A 13,429-nucleotide genomic window follows, 5' to 3' on the forward strand; every position below is an offset into this window, starting at 1 on the left:
CGGAACCATGAGAAGTCCTTTCCTCCATGCAAACTTGCCAAGGGAGGGCAGACGTGGATTTCTATTCAAGCAGTCGTGCCGGTTTTTCCGTTTTAATTTAGACTCACGACTTAGATCGACCACAAACTCCTCAAGGTCAGGGGCCACCGTCTGTCTGCTCAAGACAAGCAAATGCCAGCCCTGGGATGGGGCAGTCTGGGAGTCCTGGTGGTACGTAAGCATCTTGGGACTTGGGAAGAGCTGTATACCACGGTCCCCTCTTGGTCATTCCCAAAGGGGGAGTCATCGTAATGACCGAGAAGTTCTAGAGAAAGAGGCCCTTTGGTGTGATTGAGCCAAATGCTCCCCAACTGCAGAATGGACATCCCTGGAGAACAGAGGTAGCCTGTGTGAGAGACAGGAAGGTCGGAGGAGCCTTTCCCAGAGCCCGGCAGGACAGGCAGGACAGGGCAGCAGCGGTGGGGTTCCCGGGACAGAGAGGAGGGAAGGAACAGAAGGCTAGAAAGACCACGTCAAGCCTGTGGCTAGTGTGCGTGGCCTGGTGGCTAAGGAGCTCAGCATCAGCCTGGAGCTGATGCAGGCAAGGGAGGGACTTAGGCAGAGGCATGGCAAGGTGGACTCAGAGTCCGGTAAGGGTTGCAGAATGGAAGAGGTGACGGTGCATTAGACACACAGGGCTTCACATTGCATCGAGCAGTCATAAACCATGTTCAGGATGCATGAAAAGGGGCACAATTGAGATCCTAATCAGAAGGTATCCCACAGCATCGCCTTTGACACACTTGAATCATGCTCTCCATGAACGCATTATCACCGCAAAGTGCGTTCCAGGAAAGCTTACAACCACTAACCAGACAATAGTCATCCCAATGTCAAGCAGATCTGTGCTTCACAAGGTCTGCTGAAATCAAAACGCCTCTCCTGCCCACTCCAACGAGCTCCTGTAGCTCAAGGTGAGTGTAACCAATACTCTGTTGATCTTCACACATTAACCCTCTCTCAGAAGTCACGAGGGCTGTTGCTGTTAGCTGCTGCATGGTGCACCTAGCATCAGAAGGCCTCCAGGGACAGAGAGGAAAATCACTGCCCACCCCAAACAGAACGAAGCCTATGAGGTGGCGGTCTGACAGGTCTTCCCTCTCCGATCTTTGAACCACTCCTAACTGCGGTCAGCCTCCCACGGCGCTCGGACCCTCCTGACAGAGTGTGGTCGTTCACTGCAGGGCACGCTCAGCCCATCCTCGCTGTGACGTGGTTTGTTAGGGGCGTGACGGGCTACCATTCAGGAGATGGGATGCAGTTCGCCCACCAGGACAGCTTCCAACCAGGATACGGAGAGGTGGAAACCCTTGTCCATTGTGTGGGAAGGTCACAGGGTGAAGCCCTTACAGAGATCGGTGTGCAATGGCTCCTGGAAAAGGTGACAACATGTACAACAGCCGTATTCTCCAACCTCACTGCCGTTGATCAGTGCTGACTGCGAGCTACCCCTAGTGGGTTTCTGAGACTGTAACTGTTTACGGAAGTAGAAAGCCTCGTCTTTCTCCCAGCAATGGTCACTGTAGCACTATTCACTAAAGGCCGAAGGTAGAAGCCTCACTAGATGAATGGATAAAACTAACTGTGGGGCATACATTGTGGAGTGACAGTGAGTCCGTTCTGACCCATAGTGACCCTATGTGCAACAGAACTAAACATTGCCTGGTCCTCCGCCATCCTACTAATTGTTCTGAAGTTTGAGTTCATTGTTGCGGCCACTGTGTCAATCCATATTGTCCAAGGTCTTCCTCGTTGCTGCTGCCCTCTACTTTACCAAGCATGACCTCCTTCTCCAGGGACTGATTTCTCCTGAGATCCTGTCCAGATTACACGAGATGAAGTCTCACCATCCCTGCCTCTCAGGAGCTTTCTGGCTCTATTTCTTCTGAGACAGATTTGTTTGTTTCTTTGGCAGTCCATGGTGCTCCCAACTTTCTTCCCCAGCGCCGTCACTCAAATGCATCGGTTCTTCTTCTGTCTTTATTGAACGTCCAACTTTCACCTGCAGATAAGGCATTTGAAAACACCATGACATGGGTCAGGCACATGCATACATACAATGGGAGATTTTTCTGTCAAAAAAAAGAGGAATGAAGTTCTTACCCATGCCATCACATGGCCAAATCTCGAGAATATTATGAGAGAAGTTCGAGAAAAGAGGCCCACCATGAAAGACATATATTGTATGATTCCATTTACACAAAATATCTAGAATAGGCAAATGCATAGAGACAGAAAGTTAGATTAGTGGACTGGGACAGGGGAACGAATATTGAAGGAGTACAGTTTCTGCTTAGGGGGAGGAAAATGTTTGGGGAACACATAATGCTGGGAGTTGCTATGGTTATAAGTACAATTAATGTTAGTGAATTGTATACATGGAAACATTTAAAATGGTTATGTAAAATATTTTGTCACAATAAAAAAATAATTTTTAAAAAGTACTGAAAGGAAGATAGAGTTCCCCATTAAATGTGTAATGTACCTTGAATTCTGCCATCTAGCTCAGAAGCAACAAAGCCCACATGGAAGAAGCACACCAGCCTGTGTGATCACGAGGTGTCAAAGGGGTCAGGTATAAGGCATCATCAGAACAAAAAATTATATCATAGTGAATGAGGGAGGTAGTGCAGAGTGGAGACCCAAAGCCCATCTGCAGGCCACTGGACATACCCTTACAGAAGGGTCTGGGGAGGAGATAAGCCAGTCAGGGTGCAGTATAGCAATGATGAAACATACAACTTTCCTCTAGTTCCTAAATGCTTCCTCCTCCCCCACTATCATGATCCCAATTCTACCTTACAAATCTGGCTAGACCAGAGGATGTACACTGGTACAGATAGGAACTGGAAACACAGGAAATCCAGGATGGATGATCCCTTCAGGACCAGTGGTGTGAGTGGGGATACTGAGAGGGTTGAGGGAAGATGGGTTGGAAAAGGGGAACCGATTGCAAGGATCTACATGTGGCCTCCTCCCTGGGGGATGGACAGCAGAAGAGTGGGTGAAGGGAGACGTCGGACAGGGCAAGATATGACAAAATAATAATTTATATATTATCAAGGGTTAATTAGGAAGGGGGAGTGGGGAGGGAGTTGAAAAATGAGAAGCTGATGCCAGGTGCTTAGGTGGAGAACAGATGTTTTGGGAATGATGAGAGCAATGAATGTACAAATGTGCTTTATACAATTGATGTATGTATGGATTGTGATAAGAGTTATGAGCCCCTAATAAAATGATTAAAAAAAGAAAGAAAGAAAGAGGTCAGAAAACACTCAAGTGCAGTTAAGTTAAAAAAAATTTTTTTTCCTGGTCCTTAAGTTAGCTTAAATAAATGTGTATACCAAATGTGCTTGACACAATGGATGTATGTATGGATTGTGATCAGAGTTGTACGATCTCCCAATAAAATGACTAAAAAAAAAATAATGAAAGGAAGATAGAGTTCCCCATTAAATGTGTGATGTAGATTGAATTCTGACCTGCCCCCACCCCACCCCCCAGCCCCAAATAAATGGTGAAATTCTTAACTTCTATGCCTGGGCTTATGATCCCCTCTGGGAATGAGTTGTCTCTGTGAAGTTAATGAGACAGGATTTGAGAAGGATGTGTTTCCAGTCGATCTCTTTTAAGATATGAAAGCTGTTGAACAAGCAACCAAGGGGAGGGGAGGAGACGTGAGGGGAGGTGGATGCCTGGACTCATGGATCTCCTAGGAGCCAGGGAGTAGAAGCAGAAGTGACACACCCCTCCCTCCAGAACCCACATAGAGAGAAACTCACACACACACACACACACTTGCCCTTTGCATTCAGACTTCTAGCCTAACGGCAGCTAGGCTGTCCTAGGCTGTCCATTTGTCGTACTATAGTGGCTTGTTGTTGAAGCGATGCTGGAAGCTATGCCACTGGGATTTCAAATATGAGCAAGGTCCTTCTTGGTCAACCGTTTCCAGAATAAGACCGACAGTTCTTGTTTGTAGAACTTTGCCCTTGGCTGGCCCACACCCTAGCCTGCTGGTCCCATCTGGGAAACCCCAAACATGGGGCTGCCTTGGGTTTCCATGTGTCCCAGTGTGATAGTGAAGGTTTATTGTGCCAACCTGTCCAATAAACATGTGGGGTTAATTGGACAGTTCTTTGTTTCAGCTGGCAAGGCTCACTTCCTGTGAGCCATCCCTGAGAGAAGCCACATGGACCTACCCCGATGCAGCCCTGGGTGCTGGAGCAGCCATGTGGAGACCCCTGCCAGCGCTGAAATGCTTACATGCTCATTGATTCAGCTTTCCTCCTGCAGTAGGCATTATGTGTGTGTTTTGTGAGATGGAGGAGGACTTTGTAGATTGGTGTCAGACATATGGGCTAATGCCGGACTTATGGGCTTGGACTGGACTGGGTTGGGATGCTTTTTTGGTGTACACTTACGTTTTATATACAACTCTCTTATGTGTATATGAGTGTCTGCGGTGTCTACTCAGCTAACACACTCCATTTCCTGGCCGAGCTGGGGCCGGTGCTGTCTGCAATCTGTTCGGTTTCTGCTCTCAGATGCGGTGCTCGCCACCTCCGTTCAAGATTCTAATCTCCATGCCCTGACCACGTGACCACGTGACCGGCAGCCCTCATCCTTCCCTGAGACAAGTCACTGTGCATTTGTTGGTCCCAGTGTCCCTGCACATATGCTAGCACTCTCTTAACTATACACCATACAAGCACAGAACTCTGTACTGGAAGTTTCCAAAGGAGGGGCGAGCAGTGGTTACAGAATTGTGAGTTTTTCTGAGTTGACTTTCACAGCGTGGTGGCCGCAGCTCTTTGGGTTGTTGTTTTAACTGTCTAGCTCACAGTCACTTGTTAGCATCTTTATCTCTGACCTTTTCATCGGTTTTGTGTATCACCAAAGGTTTCACCAAAACTGAGAAGGAGAAAAAAAAAAGATATGTAATCCTCATCAAATTTCCAACAGCCTTCTTTACAGAAATGGAGTGGGGGGAGAATCTTCAACTTTATATGGAATGGCAAGAGGCCCTGAATAGCCAAAGCACTGTTGAAAGAGAACAAAGTAGAAGGAATCATGCAGCACTGAATTGGGGGTTAAAGCATTGCACGGATTAAGAGCAGTGTTACACAGACAATTGACACCATTGTTGTCAGTAAGTTTTACATTTGTCAAAAGTTGTGTAATAGATATACTTACAACAATAACAAAAGAGGCTGATTATATACAATCAAATACCTCATGCGGTTTAGTTCCTCAATTTGTAGTTTTAGGGCCATGGGTACATGGGCATCTCAGATAATAGGCCTAAAATCATGTTTAGTTCTTCTTTTCTACCTTCTAGTCTTCTGTGTCGTGCCTGGGGTATTATTAAAAGCTTGCCAGTAGTCATCTAAGGCAAGGCAATTGGTCTCTACCTGGAACAACAGAGGAAGGAGGAGAGTGAGGAATGGGGGTGAGGCGGGTGGAGGGCACAACTGATGACTCTTCTGACAGAAGATCCAAGCAACTGGATGCTGCTGATGACCAGCAAACAACAGTTTGTTCAAAGATTTGATACAAGATCTTGAGCAAAAGGGGGGGGAGGGATATAGACAGAATTTCAAAACACCATGGACTCTAGACTTTCTCAGGCAGTGGAGGTTGCATGAACCCCGCAACCCATGGCCCTGAGATAATCCCTAAACCTTAAATCAAAAATTTGTCCTAAAGTGTTCTTAAGGCCACACGACAGCTTAATTAGTAAAGAATGTCTCCTTCAAGCATTGTGCTCTTTGAATGCCCATCTATAATACGGGATCAAACCGGCTAGTAGAATGATTAGGTAAGAAATTTAGGGGCAGTGAGTTTATGATAAGGGGAGAAGAACAATTAGGAAAGGGGGAAGTGAGAATGGTTCCACAACTCAGAGAATGTCACCAGTGTCACCGGATCAAACATTTAGAAATTGTTGAATTGCTGTATGTTCTGTTGTGTGCATCTACATTCTCAGCAACAACAACACATTTCTAGTGAGAAAAACGGAGAATGACAACATATATCTGAATATACCTTGAAGTATTTGGGGGAGTGGGTCTAAAAGAAATTATTTTTAGCCTTATAGATGATCCAACTAAGTTACAAGATTTCTTTTAAGAATGCTAAATTATTGGAGCATTTTCACTGATAATCTGCTGGGGAAACAAGGAGGTTGTACTAAACTGAAACTTTCAAATCCAAGATAGACCTGCACAGACAGACACTCGGTTCTCTCTCTCTCTCTCACGCACATAGACAGCCCCACCCCCACCCCGCCCAAATATGTAAAAATAAAGCATACAGCTACATTTAGTTACTAACTCTGTCATTTGTTGCCCTGGAGTCAGCACCTGGTCACATTGACTCCACTCAGAAGGGAGCCTTGTCTGGTCTTTTGCCAACTTCACTATCATTGGAATGATCAAGGTCATTGTTGCAGCGGCTGTGTATCTTGAATGCCTTCCACCTGTAAGGGCTCATCCTCTCACACTATACCATACAATAGTCAGTTGTTTGCCATAGAATTCTCATTGGCTAATTTTCAGAAGTGACTCACCAACCCTTTCTTTCCTCTCAGTCTGAAAGCTCTGCAGAAACCTGCCTACCATGGGTGACCCTGCTGGGAATTGAAAACCTGTAACATTAGCTTCCAACATCAAAACAACATCCCAACCATAACAGTAAGACAAACTAGCAGGTGGGTGGTGGTGCTAATTCCACATATCAGTTAATCATGGGAGTTTAAATGCCCTTAATATAGAGACAAATAAAGCTCCCAGTTGATTTAAAATCTATCCAAGATCAGCTCCACTGGGCTGGCCAAGCTAGCTTTCTTCAATGGCTTTCTCTCTTGAACCCATTGGAGTATATCCAAGACCCACATCCTGCACTAAGCCTGGAGCAGAGTCTAAAAGGTTTATAAGACCCAGCCTTGACCTTCAGGTGCGAAGAATCAAAGTAGGGAGGAGAAGGATAGTGCTGTCCATGCTTCCTAACAGATAAAAGGATGAGTGGAACCTTGGGCAAAGATTTAGTCTCAATTTTCCATTTACAGATGGAGATGTCTGCTAATACCTCTTTCGAGGTTTTGAGAACAAAGTGTGGTAAAGAATATAAAGCTTATTTTTATCTTTAAAAACTTGGGCAATAATTCCAGAGTGTATAAAAGGACCAACTGACAATGTTCAGGGGTTGAAGGATTGCTCAGCCTCTGAGCCAACCATGTGAGCCGCGGACAGTACCCATCCTGGCCACAGTGTGCTTCAGGCTGGGTCTGCAATCCTCTCAAATCTCTAGCAAGCCTCTCCTCCCCTCGCTCCTTGTGCCTGAAGGACCATCACCTCTCAAGTGGCTGGCTTCCACGGCTGGGACAAGACTGCAACTGTTGAGATTGACATGATCCAATTTGTAATCCTAAACCATTTATCGAACCTGCCCCCCCATCTGCATTTTATTTCCTGAAAATAATTCAAACTACAATACAGTTGTAACCTGTTTAATAACTTGTAATAGCTTGCTTGATTTCATTTAGGTCATTGGGAGTCCAAATGCTTTCTGTTCCTCTAATCCAGAGGTCATCAAACCTTTTAAAGAGGGGGCCAGTTCACTGTCCCTCAAACCATTGGAGGGGTGGACTATAATTAAAAAAAAAAACTATGAACAAATTCCTATGCACACTGCACATATCTTATTTTGAAGTAAAAAAACCAAACGGGGCAAAAACACCCGGCGGGCCGGATAAATGGCCTCGGTGGGCTGCATGTGGCCCGCAGGCCGTACTTTGAGGACCCTGCTCTAACCCATCACGCTCATCCAATTGACTTTAAAGACGTCTTGCCACATGGCCGTTAGAGCTCTACTTCCCACTTCCACTACACTACACCAGGGCAGAAATCACCCACCCCTGCAAACTCCTCCTGGGAGTTACGATGTATGTCTTCACCTCTCTGTTCTCCTGCAACTTGAGTCGTGGGTGGAGGTGGGGGGACAGGGTGCAGTTTGTGGGATGCCCGAGACAAACTCCATCCTGGCCCAGGGGCTGATGTTCCCACGCACTGAGACAAGAGGAGAGGGGTTGCATCCCTCCACCTCCCCACAGATGTTGGTAGTGGCACCCCTTTCTGACTGCCATCAAGTTGTTTCTGACTCATCGAGACCGTGCAGGACAAAGTAGAACCGTCCCTGTGGGTTTCCAAGACTGTCCATCTTGACGGGATTAGAATGTCTCATCGTTCTCTCTCGGAACAGCTGGTGAGTTCAAACTGATGACCTTGTGGTGAGCAACCCACCGTGTCCCCAATAAGCCACCAGGGCTCTAGAGGCAGCCCATCCACACCTTTATACGTGGACTCGGGTCCTAGTTGCACTTACTGCTCTGTGACTGTGGGCCGTTCACTTAACCTCTCTGGATCACTTTCCTTCTCCGTGGAATGGAGCTAAGAAGAGGGCCCAAATCACAGGATGGTTGTCAAGTTTAAAGGCGTGTTAGTTGTTTGGGGCTTAAAATAATATTAGTGATTTCTATTTCCATTTAATTACTTCTTTCAAATGATTAACGCCTCCAATTGTTAAAGCCTGCCATTCTTAGTTCTAATGCTCCTCACACAAGGAGGCCTGGTGGACTAGAGGGTTAGGAGTGAGGCTGCTAACCACAAGGTCATCAGTTCAAAACCACCAGCCGCTCTGTGGAAGAAAGGTAAGGCTTTCTACTCCCACAAAGGTTCACAGTCTGAGAAACCCACAGGGACAATTCTACGCTGCCCTGGAGGGTCACTCTGAGTCCGAAGCAACTCAGTGACAGGAGAATTGAGGATAACGCTCCTCGTAAAGTACGACCGTCTATGACTCCTCCACGGGGAGGCTCTATTAAAGAAAAACCCATAAACAAACAAACAAACCAATGATTACTTGTTATGGGTTAAGTGTGTCCCCCAAACCCCAAATGATACACTAAAGTCCTAACCCCTGAACTGGTACATGCAACCCTGTTTAGGAATAGGAGCTTTTTTTTGGTAGGCTACTGATGTCGTAGTGTTGTAGGGCAGGCCCTCCGTCTGATTGCTTCTGAGTGGTGGCTTATCAAAGGGAAAGGGAAAGGCTCTACCTCTGGGGCTCGTAGACAGCATGGCTCTGCCAAAGCCCAGGTTCAGACTCTGGTCTCCGGAACTGGCAGACGATGCGCGTCTCTTCTTCAAAGCCTTTCCTCTACAGCAGCTCTGAGAATCTAAGACATTGCTCTTGCAAAGCCTCTCCAGCGTCCTCAGTCCCCTGTCCCCTGACATAACCTGCTTCACCCCAAACCCACCTCCATTCCCTGCGCAGTGAGAGAGCAGTCGCCACGCCAAGGGGTTTGGAGAAACTTTTCAAGCTGTATTTGATACTCTCCTAACTGTGAGAAGCAAGGCTGTTTTAGTAAACCGCAAGTATTAAAGTCAAGCTTTATGCACGGCAATCAAATGAAATCCAAGATTTAGCTCTGCAATATCTTGAGTAATGACGTGTTTTCCTCCTCCTCCTCCTTCTTCCTCCTCCTCAGTTTCCTGTTTGTTGGAGTCTCTGAGGAAGCTTGTAAGAAACAACAACCAGATTTTGAGAAGTTAAGCTTTAAATAGTCAAGATGGCAACCAAAATCGTTCCTTAAGTACCCAGCCAGCTGAGGAGAGCCTGTGGGGGGGAACTTGGGGACCCTGATCCCAGAAGTGGTCAGAGACCAGCTGCCTGGCAAGCTGTGGTGGGACAAGCAGTTCCATACCCCTTACTTCTATAGACCCATGGGGGACTTTGGAGGAAAACCTCAGTACTGATTGCCCAGGAAGCCCCAGGCACCAGGGCACCTCACCCAGGAGGCAAAGGGGGCCCTGATTGTGCTTATCAACTGCATGGGCCGTTTCTTTCTTCCACTTCTGCTGGGAGAAAGAATGGGTTCTCCTTGTCACTGAGGTCAGATCACTCAATTGGTGAGCAATTAGCGTAGTGAGTTCTTACAGAGCTGAAACCCATCCCGGAGTTCCTGATGGATCCAGGACACTCTAGGCCCCTCCTCTGCAGGCCTGGGAGGACCTCACTGTGGCTTTGAGGACCTGCCAACCGTGCGGGTCTTTCCGTGGGGACCCAGGCACGGGGCATTGTGCTGGGGCTCGTGACGTCCCTTTCTGAAATGCCCAGTAGAGTCTGAATGGCTGGTCCCACCCCCTGTGGACCACCCCGCTGTCACTTGACCACAGCCCAGCACTACACCCCTTCTTCTGTGACAGGGCCTCACCTATGGGCTCAGGAGTAGCCTGGGAGCCTGCAGAAGGGCACCTCCCAGAGTGGCTGATTATCCTCAGAGCGACCTGAAAGGAGCACTATTTAACCCAGAGAAAAGGGTTGCTAAGGACGGGATCTCAGGCTTGAGGCAATCACTCCCTTTCGCACATACTAAACACTAATAACCCCAATACAGAGAGGCAAACAAAACGAAATGAAACAGAAGCAGCCAGCCGTGAGCTAATGTTGGGGATGAAGCTCCACAACCAAACGTGCTGCCATTGAGTCAAGTCTGACTCATCCCAACTCTGAGGGACGGAGTCGAACTGCCCGGGGACATTCTGAGGCTGGCAGTCTCTACGGGAGTAGAAAGCCTCATCCTTCTCCAGAGGAGCTGCCGGTGCTTTCAAACTCCCGACCTTGCAGTCAGCAGTCCAATGCGTAACCCATGATGCCACCAGAGCTCCTTTGGATAGTAACTGGCTGTTTCAGTTGGGAGTGGCCCAGGCCTGTTTCCATTAAGGTCCTGAGATGCCAAGACCTCTGCTGGGTACAAGGTGAAATCCCGCAGATGCAGTCACAGAGCGGTGTTCTAGGAGCCCCATGAAGTGTCGGGCTTTATGCTAGGTGCTTTCCAGCTGTTCCACATGTAGACCACTATATAGCCCACACAAGTCAGTTTGGTGGGTGGCAAAGAGGGTGGAACATTGGGCTGCGAACCTAAAAGTTGGCAATTTTAATTTCCCGGCTGCTCTGGCAGAGAAAGATGAGGCAGCCATTTTTATAGTGATCCACAGCCTCGAGTCCCCTGTGGACCACAAGATTTTGTGTTAACTTGGAACTGAATGAAAGTGTAGGGGTGGAGTCCCATCTACCAATCAGGTCACAGCCTGATGATGCCTCCTTGGGGTGTGGCCTTTTATAAGAGAGACACTAGGAACTTCTCTCTCTCTCAAGCTTGCTCGCTCTCAAATCTTCACCTTCCTGCTAGCTTGGATTCTGGGTCTGCCTCCAGGGGTGGTCCCATGAGATCCGTCCACCCTGGAAGAAGTGGGTGCCCTGCCATGTGCCCACCAACCTTGGATCCACATGACTCTGCGCCCACCGGCCTGTGATCTCCCTGCATCCCTCCTCACCTATCGGCCTCATCAGCTGTAGATACACGAGTCTGGATGCTTGGACTTCAGTTGGACTAGACTGGGACACCTTCTTGATACAGAGTTCTTTCTTATATGTATATGTATATGTATATGCACACGGGTGTCACTGGTTTCCTTTCTCTAGACAACCTCTAACACAGCCACTGTTAGTTGAAATTGACTGGCTGTCAGTAAGGACAGGGAGATTTTATCAAAGAGGGAGCTGAGTGTTGGAGAAGTGGCATGCTTACCCAAAGCCCCACAATGAGCCCTGGTGGAGCCAGGATCTCCTTACAAAGGCCCTTGGCCTCCAAGCCTCACTCGTAACTGTTCTACAGGCTGCTGGGGGTGGGGGAGGGTGTCAGAGGGAGTGGGATATGTAGTAGTAGTCCTCTAAAGTTGTTGTGTGTAAGTTCAAATGTGTATCCTGTATTGTAAGAAAAATATCACTGAGAAACAGCAAACATGTTTGAGAATATTGAGAAATAAGGCTGTTTACGAAAACACTGAAATCAAGATCTGTGAAGGGTAATCTCAGCCTTAAATCTCATCAAAGGCAGATTGCCTTGACACCCTGCCAAGACTCCTTGGACAACCAGGAGGCTATGGGCTGGGTGCCTGGCCTGCACCCCAACTTCCTGCTCCAAGGCACTAGGGTGTGGGGTTAGCCCGAGTGCATGCAGGACCTGACAGGGCAGAGCCGGGGAAAGCCTCTCAAAGGTGATGCGAGCAGTGGGCAAGCTGGGGCTGCAGTGGAGAGAGCACTGCAGCACAGGTGGGCATGTGCCTGTCAGTGTGAGGAGCCAGAGATAAGGACCAGACCCCAAAGGGGAGGCCCTGGGAAATGGATGGGAATGCCAGCTTTCTGGAGCCATTCCCCAAACTGGGTAACCTGGGAAAACCAGGCTCACCCAGATGAAAACCAAAAGCCGGCCACCGTCTTAGCAGCTGTGGTTGGAAGTTTGCCCCTGCCCAGTCTCTGGCCCCAGCCATCGTGCAAAAGAACCTTGGTCAGGGCCTATGCTAATGGAGGCTTCCAGCCACTGGGCTCTGAGAGTGCCTGGCAGGGCACCTAGGGATTTGCATGATTTGGGGGTTCAACTTCCATAATAACTCGGGGAGGAGGTGTCACACTCATTTCAAGCGAAGAATCTGAGGCAAGAGATACCACGTCGGAGAACAATATCTCAATTTGGCAGGCAACTGCTAACATGTGCTGGGTACAGTCCAGAAAGCACGAGCCAGGTTTCAAACCCCACAAGCTCCCTCGGCTAGGTGCCCTTGCGCAGTGCACAACACACACACACACACACACAATGGGATTCGGCAAGCCTACTGTTCTTGTCATAAGAGGAGGACAGCTACTAATCGAGTTCCCCACTACCTCTGGCTGAAGAGTATAGAAACTTCGCCCAAGACTGGACACTGATGGGAGGAATGGTGTGATGAAAATGACCAGCAGCTGGATGAGGCGCAGGGAGAGGCTGTGTGTTAGTCTGGGTAGACCAGAGAAACAGATTCACAGAGACACTCATGTGTATAAGAAAGAACTTTATATACAATAGCAATTGCATATTGAGAAACCGTCCCAGCCCAGTCCAGATCAAGTCCATAAGTCCGATATTAGCCCATATGTCTGATACCGATCTATAAAGTCCTCTTCAGGCGCAGGAAACATGCAATGACGCTGAATGCAGGAGGATCACAGGTCAGCGGGTGGAAAGTCTTGTGGATCTAGGGGCGGTGTAACCATCTCAGCACTGGCAGGGGTCTCTATATGGCTCCTCCAGCTCAGGGCACTAGTGTAGCTCTATGTGTCTTATCAGCTGGAATGTCTCCCAGGGATTGTCTGTGTCCTGTCTCCAGTGAGCTATTTATCTCCTTAGTGCAGTGGTGCTCAACCTTCCTAATGCTGTGACCCTTTAATACAGTTCCTCATATTGTGGTGACCCCCCCCAACCATAAAATTATTTCCATTGCTACTTCAT

This window comes from Echinops telfairi, unplaced genomic scaffold, assembly GCF_000313985.2.
Source record: "Echinops telfairi isolate 266 unplaced genomic scaffold, ASM31398v2 ScPeMD7_31;HRSCAF=116, whole genome shotgun sequence".
Classification (NCBI taxonomy): Eukaryota; Metazoa; Chordata; class Mammalia; order Afrosoricida; family Tenrecidae; genus Echinops; species Echinops telfairi.